The sequence below is a fragment of the Arachis hypogaea genome, chromosome 10, assembly GCF_003086295.3.
Source record: "Arachis hypogaea cultivar Tifrunner chromosome 10, arahy.Tifrunner.gnm2.J5K5, whole genome shotgun sequence".
Taxonomy (NCBI): Eukaryota; Viridiplantae; Streptophyta; class Magnoliopsida; order Fabales; family Fabaceae; genus Arachis; species Arachis hypogaea.
In genome coordinates this window covers 52238217-52251927 of record NC_092045.1, presented here as the reverse complement: position 1 = coordinate 52251927, position 13711 = coordinate 52238217, and the positions used below count along the sequence as shown (strand labels likewise).

The 13711-nt window shown below is 38.8% G+C and overlaps 1 non-coding gene across 1 annotated transcript; it reads left to right on the top strand.

Moving 5' to 3' along the window:
• The first annotated feature begins 11330 nt into the window (after positions 1-11330).
• LOC112718819 (small nucleolar RNA R71) lies at positions 11331-11434 on the top strand. The gene has a single exon (XR_003161146.1). It is a non-coding gene; the product is annotated as a small nucleolar RNA R71 (small nucleolar RNA).
• Positions 11435-13711: the final 2277 nt, after the last annotated feature.

The following is a 13711-nucleotide window of genomic DNA, read 5'->3' as shown; positions in this document are numbered from 1 at the left end:
CTCTCCTCCAATTCTCAAGCTATTGCAGAAAACAGAAAGTGGAAATTGAAAACCCAGAAGTTCCAAAACAGAAAATGAAAAGTGCTCTCCAGTTGACAAAAGATGAAAATTCAAAAATGAGAGTCAGCTCCCCTTTCTAATCCTAACTAACACCTATTTATACACTTTCTATTTTGGATCTCAGAATTTTGAGTGGGCTTTTTGAATTGGTGAAGAAGTGAATTAATTTGGATTTTTGAGTGAAATTCAGCCCATGTTGCTCCCAGGAGGTTGCTCTGCTCTTGTGGAAGGCAGAGCAGGAAAGCCTTGCATGGGGATTTAATTAGCACGCCAAGTGTGGGAGGGGCATCAGGATGCTGCCCTGCCCTTGTGGAGAGCGGGGCAGTGATGTCATGGTGCGTGCCTTGCTTCCCTGCCCATGCGTCCAAGCTGCGCGCCCCCAAGCTACTGGTCGTGCCAATTGTGCGTGCCATGCACCAAGGAATGCTGCTCTACCCTCCTTGTGGGCAGTGCAAAGCTTTCCTTGTGCTTGGGTGAGGTCCCAAGTTCGAAACCTGGCTGAAGGCATGCTGAGCGTTTTCTTCTTGGCACATGATTCACGCCTAAGGCTTGGCTTCCTAGAGGTCTTGTGTTTGATCCTTGGAGGTAGCCTTTTAGCCAAGTGTGGCTCATTTTCCTTTGTGTGTAGTGCTACTTCCTTCCCTTGTGAGCTTGGGTTCGAAACCCATGGGTGGCTCTTGGAGTTAATTTTTCTTGAATTTTTCCATGAGGAGCCCGAAATTGCTCTTGAGGAGGCAGGGCAGAATTTTTCCTTTCCTTGTTTCTTGGCCTAGAATTGTGCTCCGCCTTCAAGGAGGGCAGGGCAGTGAAGCCTTGAATGCTTGGTTCATTGTTGTGCTCCCTTGAAGGGCAGTGTGCTCTTGAGGAGAGCAATGTGGCTTCCTCCTTCAATGTTGTGCCACACTTCTTCTTCTTTTGGGCACACTTCTTAAGCCACGCTTCCTTCTTTTCTTCTTTTCTTCACCTACAAATAATCAAACAACTAATCAAAGTATCACTAAATTCACAAGGTTTATAAATCAATTAAAAATTAATTAAATTTAGCTTAAACCTCATGATTTAGCATCAATTAAATGGTGGTTGTTTGATTCAAATAAAACATGCATTTCCACTCTAAATTACTTACTTATAGTGCAAGAAAGTGAATAAAAACTAGTGAAACAAGTGAAATTAGCTTGAGAAATGTGTATATGATGACTTGTCATCACAACACCAAACTTAAATCTTGCTTGTTCCCAAGCAAGCACTAAAATTAAGAGGAAATGAAATGAAAAAAAAAAGCATACATATCCTTATTAGGAATATAGTAGAACTTGGTTTATGGAGTTTTTATGCAGACAATGATAACTCAGTTATTGTTTGTTGTTACATAATATACACTTTTCCTCAAAGGCTTACTAAGCTTGCTGTTGTAAGTTTTACTTTTTACTTGCTCCCTTGCTAACTTTTCTTTTCTTATTTTGCTTAACAAGCTTATTATTCTTTGAAGGCTTGGTGTCAAATGTTGCAGTAGCCTTTGGCTTTATTTTTACTCAACATTTCTTCAACACAGACACATGGCTCACTATTTCCTCCTAGGATCATTGATGCCCAGCATCTCTTTGGATAACTAAATGCTTTGTAACTAGGTTGGTCTTTATTATGGACTTTCAATTGGCCATCCCAAATCAATTGATCTAAGTGGCCAGGTTTTGAAATACCCCTTAGAATTTACTTGTCCAAGCATATCCTAGTACAATAACACCACAGGCATGTGTCCTAGGGACCAAGCTATTGGTGCCCAGCCTTATTCTTTGTTTTTCTTGCCACATTGACTTTTTCTTCTTCCTTTTCTTTCTTTTTTATTTTGTTCTCAAGGGATTTTTTTCTTTACTGATAGGAACCTTTATGACAGCAAGCTAGCTCACACTTCAATGAAAATGACATTATGCAGCAATTATTTCATGAGTTATGCATTTAATCAAACACATATACCACCATTAACTTCCATTCTAACTTATGCAACATTGGATATCTACTTTCTAATTGAAACATTTCTCTTTTATTCAAGCATATGGGAAACGAACAGAATTCAAAGCTGAGTAATGAATGACAAGCATTATGCAGATCAGCATACTTAATCAAACAACTTCACTTGCAACTAGATGAACACTTTAGCAAGACATACAAGAATTCCTGAATTAAAACATTTCACAACAACAAGGATTAAGTATAGATACAACCTTTTGGGTTGCAGCTTTTCATTCTTCCTCTTGTTGTATCCCTTTTGAGTCACAATACAAATTGTCTTCAATTGTTGGCTAATTTCCTGCATAATTCTCAAAAGTTTCTTGCTTCTCAAGCCCTTAAATGAATGGTTAGTATGCATAAATTGAGTGTGTCTTTTGGATTTATTTTGGTGTGGGAACACCAAACTTAATTGCTTGCCACTGCCTATGATGCAACAACTTAACCATATATGAAACCTTGTGTCCTTGCTAAAGGTTATGGAATTAAAACTAGAAAGCAATTACGTAGTTGAATAATCTGTCTAATTGCTTGGAGCTAGTATTGTGCAGGAAGTGAGAACGTGCTTTTAAATGAGATTTTGGTGGAACACCAAACTTAGAATCCTTCATTCTCCCTTAAATTGATTTGGTGTGCAACACCAAACTTATCTCCTTGCGATGCATACCAATTATTCAACATTTTTATTGAAAAAGCTATGAAAAAAAACTACCTCAGGTTGGGTTGCCTCCCAACAAGCGCTTCTTTATTGTCACTAGCTTGACATTGATCCCTTTAGGGTGGTTGATGGCTGAAATATCGGAGCTTATCCCCTCTCACTGTAAGCTTCCTTTGTGTGCCTTGATGCTCGATTTCAATGTGCTCAAGAGAGAGTACTTGGTTGACAGTGTAGTGATCTTCTGTTCCCAGCTGTTGATATACTAATTGCACTTCATCACCCTTGGAGAACCCTTCAGTGGGACTTGTTTTTCCATCCCTTCTGAACTTTCTTCTTGCCGCTCTTCCTTTTTCTTGTCACTCCTTCTTCTTTGAAAACAACCTTTGCTTTGGGATTCTTAGTCAGCACTTTGATCCCTTCTTGATTTTCTCCTTCACTTTGCTTAATTTTACTCTTCTTTTGGCATGTTGTGTTGTTTGTTTCTTGCCTTGGAAAATGATTTTCAACTGTCTTGCTAACTCCTTCCTTCCAATGTAAGTTTCCTTTGTCAACTTCCATGCAGTTATTCCTCTCATTACTAGACTGTGTCTCTGAGAACACATTCAGGATGATGTTCTCTTCATACATTTGAAGGGTTAGCTTTCCTTGTTCCACATCTATAATGGCTCTAGCAGTGGCCAAGAAAGGTCTCCCAAGTATGACAAAATCACCTTCGTCCTCATCTGAATCTAAAACCACAAAGTCTGCAGGGTATATAAATTTGTCCACCTTGACTAGAAGGTTTTCAATCACACCCCTGGGATATACTACTGACTTATCTACCAGTTCTAGAGACATTTGTATGGGCTTAATTTCCTCTATACACAGCTTTTTCACCAAAGAAGAGGGTATTAAGTTGATACTTGCTCCTAAATCGCAGAGAGCTTTGTTGATGGTCAATCTCCCAATGGTGCAGGGTAGAAAGAAACTTCTAGGGTCTGCAAGTTTAGGGGGAAGCCCTTTTTGAATCAAGGCCCTGCATTCCTCAGTAAGCAGTATAGTCTCTTTCTCATCCCAACTTTTTTCTTGTTGATAAGCTCCTTTAAGAACTTGGCATACAGAGGCATTTGCTCCAATGCCTCAGCCAAAGGAATGTTGATCTCTAGCTTTTTAAAAGTCTCAAGGAATTTATGGAAATGTTGATCCTTTGCTTCTTTGTGAAATCTTTGTGGATAAGGTAGTGGAGGTATAAGGCTCTTCTCCACTTGCTGCTGTCTTGGATTTGGTTCTTCCATGATCTGCTTTCCCTTCTTCAAATTTTGTGGTTGGTTGTTCTCTTCAGTGAGCTTTTCTGGGACATTCTTGTTTGTTATGTCGTTGTTGTTAGCTCCATCTGTCTCTGTTGGTTCTTTGTCACTCTCCATAAGCTTATTGGTTGCCCCTTTGTTGCTATCCACCAATGTCTTTCCAATCCTTAGTTGTACAGCTTTGCATTCTTCCTTTGGATTAGGAATGGTGTCGCTTGGTAGTGAGCTTGAAGGTCTCTCAATAGAAATCTGCTTGGAGATTTGCCCAATTTGCCTCTCTAGGCTCTTCATGGAAGCTTCTTAGTTATTTGTTGTCATTTCTTGGTTCTTCATCATCTTCTCCATGAGCATCTCCAGATTAGTAATCCTCTAAGAGTCTTATGAGATTGGTTGGTTTTGGGGTGTTGATGGATGATGGTAAGTGTTTTGGTTAGTTGGTTGGTTATTGGATGGATAATAGTTGGAGTTGGGGTAATTATTTTGGGGTTTTCTATAAAGATTTTGGTTAGTTGGCTGCTAGTTGTGATTTTGGTTATTTCTTGGAGTGTTTTGAGCTGAGTTCCTTTGCCATGGTTGTGGTTATCTCCCCATCTAAGGTTTGGGTGGTTCTTCCAAGATGGATTGTAGGTGTCACCATACACCTAATTTGATCCAGAATTTTGGTTGTGCATATAGTGCACTTGCTCTTGTTGCTGTTCTTCTTGGTTCTCTTCATCCTGCACCCAAGGAGTTGATGGTTGGCTTGTGGCACTCACTGATGCAACCTGTAGGCTATCAATTCTCTTGGCCATTTGCTCAAATTGTTGCTGAATCTGCTGTTGCATCACTTTATGTTGAGCTAAAATTGTATCCACTCCTTCTAATTCTAGCACTCCCTTCCTCTGTGATGGTTGGCGTTGCCTTTGGTGAGCAAAGAAATATTGGTTGTTGGCCACCATATCAATGAGGTTTTGAGCTTCCTTTGCAGTTTTCATTAATTGCAATGATCCTCCAGCTAAATGATCAAATGCCTCTTGAGCCTTCAGAGTAAGTCCTTCATAGAAGTTCTGCAGCTTGTCCCACTCAGTGAACATCTCTGGTGGGCATTTCCTCAACAGAGCCTTATATCTTTCCCATGCCTCATACAGATTTTCAGTATCCATTTGAGTGAATGTCTGCACCTCAGTCTTCAATCTTATGATCCTTTGAGGGGGATAAAATTTGGCAAGAAACTTGCTTACCAAATCATCCCAAGTGTTGGTGCTCTCCTTTGGAAACATTTCTAGCCATTGAGTGGCTTTGTCCCTGAGAGAGAATGGGAATAACAGCAACTTGTATATGTCAGGGTGCACTCCATTGCTTTTAACTGTGTCACAAATCCTCAAGAAAGTGGATAGATGTTGGTTTGGGTCCTCCAATGGCCTTCCTCTAAAAGAGCAGTTATTTTGGACCAATGTGATGAGTTGTGGCTTCAGTTCAAAGTTGTTTGCATTGACATTGGGGGTAAGAATGCTACTCCCACAATGTCTAGCATTTGCAAATGTATAGAAGGCTAGTACTCTCCTCTGTTGTGGGTTATTATTGGCCCCTCCTTCTAGATGATCTCCTTCCATCTCTTGGAATTCTTCTTCTTCTTCTGACTCTTGTTTTCCAACGACAGCCTTCCCTCTAGCTTCTCTTCTCTCCCTGTACCTGACATACAAACACACCACAATAAACACACAGAACCAGAAAACCAGTGAAACTTCAATCTATTGCTAGAATAAAGTTTTGGTTAGCTTAGGCAACTAATCAAATAGTTAATATGTTAGTTGAGAACAAAAGAGAAAAAATGCTTAATCTAGATCTCCACTTCACTTAATCATTGTCAATCTATTTCAATACCCGGCAACGGCGCCAAAAACTTGATGTGAGGAAAACGATCCAACACAAAACTCACCGACAAGTGTACCGGGTCGCATCAAGTAATAAAACTCACAGGAGTGAGGTCGATCCCACAGGGATTGAAGGGTTGAGCAATTTTAGTTTAGTGGTTGATTTAGTCAAGCAAACAGAGATTGATTTGAGAGATTTTGTATCCAACAGTAAGTAAATAGCAAGAAATGTAAAGGGAGAGGGATGAATTACAGAAATTAAAGAGAACTGAAAGTAAAGGTGCTGAATCTTAAAGAACAAGAAATTAAATGACTGAAACTTAAAGTACAAGAAATGTAAATTGCGGTAACTTAAAGTGCAAGAAATATAAATTGCTTGAATGAAAAAGGGATTAAGGGACTGAGAATTCAGAATTTAAGTAAGAGAAGTAAATTGCAGCAATTAACAAAGCAAGAAATGATTTGAAATCAACTAGATCTCAAACAGAAATGGAAATTTGATTTCAATAGTGGTTCAGCAGAAGAACCAAAATGAGAAAATCAGATCTCAGGACTCCAGAGACTAGATAGCAGAGTCTAGATCTCAATTGCCTTCCTAGATCCAAGTTCACAAAGCAAGTAAAGAGAAATCGAAGATTGAAGCAGTAAAGGAAATTGAATTTAACTCAATTATGCAGTAAGAAAATTAAAGAGATCTTAAATGGAGATTGAGACAGAAGTTCCTCAATTCTTCACACTCAAGACTCAAACAAAACCTATTAAAGAAAAAAAAAAGATCAGAGGAAGAAGAAGTGAATTCTCTCCTCCAATTCTCAAGCTATTGCAGAAAATAGAAAGTGGAAATTGAAAACCCAGAAGTTCCAAAACAGAAAATGAAAAGTGCTCTCCAGTTGACAAATGATGAAAATTCAAAAATGAGAGTCAGCTCCCCTTTCTAATCCTAACTAACACCTATTTATACACTTTCTATTTTGGATCTCAGAATTTTGAGCGGGCTTTTTGATTTGGTGAAGAAGTGAATTAATTTGGATTTTTGAGTGAAATTCAGCCCATGTTGCTCCCAGGAGGTTGCTCTGCTCTTGTGGAGGGCAGAGCAGGAATGCCTTGCATGGGGATTTAATTAGCGCGCCAAGTGTGGGAGGGGCATCAGGATGCTGCCCTGCCCTTGTGGAGAGCGGGGCAGTGGTGTCATGGTGCGTGCCTTGCTTCCCTGCCCGTGCGTCCAAGCTGTGCGCGCCCAATCTCCTGGCAGTGCCAATTGTGCGTGCCATGCACCAAGGAATACTGTTCTGCCCTCTTTGTCGGCAGCGCAAAGCTTTTCTTGTTCTTAGGTGAGGTCCCAAGTTCGAAACCTGGCTGAAGGCATGCTGAACTTTTTCTTCTTGGCACATGATTCATGCCTAAGGCTTGGCTTCCTAGAGGTCTTGTGTTCGATCCTTGGAGGTAGTCTTTTAGCCAAGTGTGGCTCACTTTCCTTTGTGTGTAGCGCTACTTCCTTCCCTTGTGAGCTTGGGTTCGAAACCCATGGGTGGCTCTTGGAGTTAATTTTTCTTGAATTTTTCCATGAGGAGCCCGAAATTGCTCTTGAGGAGGGCAGGGCAGAATTTTTCCTTTCCTTGTTTCTTGGCCTAGAATTGTGCTCCGCCCTCAAGGAGGGCAGGGTAGTGAAGCCTTGAATGCTTGGTTCATTGTTGTGCTCCCTTGGAGGGCAGCGTGCTCTTGGGGAGAGCAATGTGGCTTCCTCCTTCAATGTTGTGCCACACTTCTTCTTCTTTTGGCCACACTTCTTAAGCCACGCTTCCTTCTTTTCTTCTTTTCTTCACCTACAAATAATCAAAACAACCAATCAAAATATCACTAAATTCACAAGGTTTATAAATCAATTAAAAATCAATTAAATTTAGCTTAAACCTCATGATTTAGCATCAATTAAATGGTGGTTGTTTGATTCAAATAAAACATGCATTTCCACTCTAAATTACTTACTTATAGTGCAAGAAAGTGAATAAAAACTAGTGAAACAAGTGAAATTAGCTTGAGAAATAGGTATATGATGACTTGTCATCAGAGGACTTATCGGCTATTTTGTAGAATTCATGGGAGATGACTTCATGAACTTCTACTTCCTCTCCAATCATGATGCTATGAATCATGATGGCCCGATCCACAGTGACTTCAGATCGGTTGCTAGTGGGGATGATGGAGCGTTGAATGAACTCCAACCATCCTCTAGCCACAGGCTTGAGGTCCAGTCTTCTTAGTTTAAGTGGCTTGCCTTTGGAGTATCTTTTCCATTGAGCTCCTTCCATACATATGTCCATAAGGACTTGGTCCAACCTTTGATTAAAGTTGACCCTTCTAGTGTAGGGGCATTCATCTCCTTGCATCATGGGCAAGTGGAATGCCAACCTCACATTTTCTGGATTAAAATCTAAGTATTTCCCCCGAACCATTGTAAGATAGTTCTTTGGATTCGGGTTCATACTTTGATCATGGTTCCTAGTGATCCATGCATTGGCATAGAACTCTTGAACCATTAAAATCCCGACTTGTTGAATGGGGTTGGTTAGAACTTCCCAACCTCTTCTTTGGATGTTATGTCGGATCTCCGGATACTCATTTTTCTTGAGCTTGAAAGGGACCTCAGGGATCACCTTCTTCTTGGCCACAACATCATAAAAGTGGTCTTGATGGGCTTTTGAGATAAATCTTTCCATCTCCCATGACTCGAAGGTGGAAGCTTTTGTCTTCCCTTTCCCTTTTCTAGAGGATTCTCCGGCCTTGGGTGCCATCAATGGTTATGGAAAAAGAAAAAGCTTATGCTTTTACCACACTAAACTTAAAATATTGCTCGCCCTCGAGCAAGAGAAGAAAGAAGAGAAGAAAAGGAAAAGAAAATATGAAGGAGTGGTGGAGAGGTGTATTCGGCCAAGAAGGAGAAGAGAGGTTTGTGTTGTGTGAAAATTAAGTAGAATGGAGGGGTATATATAGGGAGGGGGGAGAGGGTAGGTTCGGCCATTTAGGGTGGGTTTGGGTGGGAAAGATTTTTGAATTTTGAAGGTAGTTGTGGTTTATGGGGAAGAGTGGATGGATGTGAGTGGTGAAGGGGGTAATTGGGAAGAGAGATTGAAGTTGTTGGGAAGTGTGTTTTTGGGGAAGAGAGAATGAATAGTGAGAAGAGGGGAGAATATGGTAGGTGGAGATCCTGTGGGGTCCACAGATCCTGAGATGATCTGGTGGGGTCCACAAATCCTGAGGTGTCAAGAATTTACATCCCTGCACCAATTAGGCATGTAAAATGCCTTAGCATACCATTCTGGCGTTTAAATGCCGAAGTGATGCACGTTCTGGGCGTTCAACGCCCATGTGCAGCATGTTTCTGGCGTTGAATACCAGTTCCATGCTTGTTACTGGCGTTCAGTGCCAGCTTTCCTCAGGGCACATTCCTGGCATCCAAACGCCAGGATGTTGCTTGTTTCTGGCGTTCAGCACCAGATCCATGCTCTGTTCTGGCGTTGAACGCCAGCCAGATGCACCTTACTGGCGTTTAAATGCCAGTAAGTCCTTCCTCCAGGGTGTGATTTTTCTTCTGCTGTTTTTGATTCTGTCTTTAATTTTAGTATTTTTTTCGTGACTCTACATGATTATGTACCTAATGAAACATAAAAGAACAATAAAATAAAAATAAAATTTGATAAATAAAAATTGGGTTGCCTCCCAACAAGCGCTCTTTTAATGTCACTAGCTTGACAGTGGGCTCTCATGGAGCCTTAGAGAAGTTCAGAGCATGATGAATGTTTCCCAACACCAAAATTAGAGTTTGAATGTAGGGTCTTCTCAACACCAAACTTAGAGTTTGGTTGTGGCCTCCCAACACCAAACTTAGAGTTTGATTGTGGGGGCTCTTTTTGACTCTGTACTGAGAGAAGCTCTGCATGCTTACTCTCCCTTGTTACAAAAGGATAGCCGTGTGCCTTAAACATAATGTAGTCCCCATTCAATTAAAGGACTAATTCTTCTCTGTTAACATCAATCACAGCACCTGCTGTGGCTAGGAAAGGTCTTCCAAGGATGATGCATTCATCCTCTTCCTTCCTAGTGTCTAAGATTATGAAATCAGCAGGGATGTAAAGGCCTTTAACCTTTACTAACACATCCTCTACTAATCCATAAGCTTGTCTTAATGACTTGTCTGCCAATTGTAATGAGAATAAGGCAGGTTGTACCTCAATGATCCCCAGCTTCTCCATTACAGAGAGTGGCATAAGATTTATGCATGACCCCAGGTCACACAGAGCCTTGTTAAAGGTCATAGTGCCTATGGTAAAGGGTATTAAGAATTTGCCAGGATCTTGTTTCTTTTGAGGTAAGGTTTGCTGAACCCATGTATCAAGTTCACTAATGAGCAAGGGAGGTTCACCTTCCCAAGTCTCATTCCCAAATAACTTAGCATTCAGCTTTATGATGGCTCCTAGATATTGAGCAACTTGCTCTCCAGTTATATCTTCATCCTCTTCAGAGGAAGAATAGTCTTCAGAGCTCATGAATGGCAAAAGGATATTTAGTGGAATCTCTATGGTCTCTATATGAGCCTCAGATTCCTTTAGGTCCTCAATAGGGAACTCCTTCTTGCTTGAGAGACGTCCCAGGAGGTCTTCCTCACTAGGATTTTCGTCCTTCTCCTCCCTTGTGCACTCGGCCATATTGATTACATCAATGGCCTTGCACTCTCCCTTTGGATTCTCTTCTGTATTGCTTGGGAGAATACTGGGAGGAGTTTCAATGATTTTCTTACTCATCTGGCCCACTTGTGCCTCCAAATTTCTAATGGAGGATCTTGTTACACTCATGAAACTTAAAGTGGCCTTAGACAGATCAAAGACTATGTTTGATAAATTAGAGGGGCTCTGTTCAGAATTCTCTGTCTGTTGCTGAGAAGATGATGGAAAAGGCTTGTTATTGCTTAGCCTGTTTCTTCCACCATTATTAAAGCCTTGTTGAGACTTTTGTTGATCCTTCCATGAGAAATTTGGATGATTTCTCCATGATGAATTATAGGTGTTTCCATAAGGTTCACCCATGTAATTAACCTCTGCCATTGCAGGGTTCTCAGGATCATAAGCTTCTTCAGAAGCTGCCTCTTTAGTACTGTTGGATGCATTTTACCATCCATTCAGACTTTGAGAGATCATGTTGACTTATTGAGTCAACACTTTGTTCGGAGCCAATATGGCATTCAGAGTATCAATTTCAAGAACTCCCTTCCTTTGAGGCGTCCCACTATTCACAGAATTCCTCTCAGAAGTGTACATGAATTGGTTATTTGCAACCAAATCAATAAGTTCTTGAGCTTCTGCAGGCGTTTTCTTTAGGTGAATGGATCCACCTGCAGAATGGTCCAATGACATTTTGGAAAACTCAGATAGACCATAATAGAATATATCTAATATGGTCCATTCTGAAAATATGTCAGAAGGACACTTTTTGGTCATCTGCTTGTATCTTTCCCAAGCTTCATAGAGGGATTCACCATCTTTTTGCTTGAAGGTCTGAACATCCACTCTAAGCTTGCTCAACTTTTGAGGAGGAAAGAATTTATCCCAGAAGTCCAGGCTATCTTTAGGTTGTGAGTCCAACCATGTTCTAGCTTTGTCTCTTACAGCAAAAGGGAAAAGCATGAGCCTGTAAACTTCAGGATCTACTCCATTCATCTTTACAGTCTCACAAATCGGCAAGAACTCACTTAAAGGCTGATAAGGATCTTCAGATGGAAGTCCATGAAACTTGCAGTTCTGTTGCATTAGAGCAACTAATTGAGGTTTCAGCTCAAAATTGTTTGCTCCAATGGCGGGAATGGAGATGCTTCTTCCATCAAATTTGGACGTTGGTTTAGTGAAATCTCCTAGCATTCTCCTTGCATTATTGTTGTTGGGTTCGGCTGCCATCTCATTCTCTTGTTCGAAAATTTCAGAAAGGTTGTCTCTGGATTGTTGTAATTTAGCTACTCTTAGTTTCCTCTTCAGAGTCCTTTCAGCTTCAGGGTCAGCTTCAACAAGAATGCCTTTTTCCATGTTCCTGCTCATATAGGGAAGAAGAGAACAAGAAAAGAAAGAGGAATCCTCTATGTCACAATATAGAGATTCCTTTATGTTAGTATAAGAAGAAGGGAAGAAAAATGAAGAAGAATGGGTAAGGATAGAGGTAGTGATTTGAAATAAAGAGAGGTGAAGAGAAGTATTAGTAAATAAATAAATAAATAGAAGAAGGGGAGAGGGAAGGAATTTTGAAAATAAATTTGAAAAGAAGTTAAATGATTTTCGAAAATAAAAGATAAGATAGAATTAAAATTAAAACAATTAATTAATTAAAAATAATTTTTGAAAAAGGGGTGAGATATTTTCAAAAATTTGAGAGGGAAAAGTAGTTAGGTGGTTTTGAAAAAGATAAGAAACAAACAAAAAGTCAAATAGTTTGTTGAAAGAGATATTAAAATCAAATTTGAAAAGATAAGAAGATAAGAAGTTAGATATGATATTTTGAAATTAAATTTTTGAAAAAGATAAAATTTTGAAAAGATATGATATAAAAGATAAGATAAGATAGATTTAATTTCTAAAATTAAAATTAATTACTTAACTAACAAGAAACTAAAAGATAAGATTCTAGAATTTAAAGATTGAACCTTTCTTAACAAGAAAGTAACAAACTTCAAATTTTTGAATCAATCATATTAATTGTTAGCATAATTTTCGAAAATTTGAAATAAAATTAAGAAAAAGATTTTTGGAAAATAATTTTCAAAATTTTTGAACAAATAGAAAAAATGAAAAAGATACGATTTTTGAAAAAGATTTTGAAAAGATAAGATTTTTAAAATTGAAAATTTGACTTGACTTACAAGAAATAACTAATTTTAAAAATTTTTGACTAAGTGAACTCAAATTTTCAAAATTTTGGAGAGAAATAAGGAAAAGATATTTTTTTTTATTTTTGAATTTGTAATGATGAGAGAGAAAAACACAAAAGTGACCCAAAACATGAAAATTTTGGATCAAAACACAAGATGCATGGAAGAACACTATGAATGTCAAGATGAATACCACAAACACTTTGAAGATCATGATGAACATCAAGAACATAATTTTGAAAAATTTTTGATGCAAAGAAAACATGCAAGACACCAAACTTAGAAATCTTTAATGCATGGACTCTAACAAATGAAAAATGCATATGAAAAACAAGAAACAACGCAAAACAATAAAACATCAAGATCAAACAAGAAGACTTGTCAAGAACAACTTGAAGATCATGAAGAACACCATGAATGCATGAATTTTCGAAAAATGCAAGAAAAATTTTTTAAAGCATGCAATTGACACCAAACATAAAAATTGACTCAAAAATCAAACAAGAAACACAAAATATTTTTTATTTTTATGATTTTATGATTTTTTGGTATTTTTATTATATTTTTCAAAAATTATTTTTTTGGAAAAACGAAAAATAGAGAAAAAATTTTGAAAAAAAATAAAAAAAATTTTGAAAACTTTTTTTTTTTGAAAAGAAAAGTACCTAATCTGAGCAACAAGATGAACCGTCAGTTGTCCATACTCGAACAATCCCCGGCAACGGTGCCAAAAACTTGGTGAGCGAAATTGTTACTCATGCTTAAATTGTTGTTCGAAATTTATTGTCCCTGGTGATGGCGCCAAAAACTTGGTGCGTAATACCATAGTCCAAACATAACTTCACAACTTCGCACAACTAACCAGCAAGTGTACTGGGTCGTCCAAGTAATAAACCTTATGTGAGTAAGGGTCGATCCCACAGAGATTGTTGGTATGAAG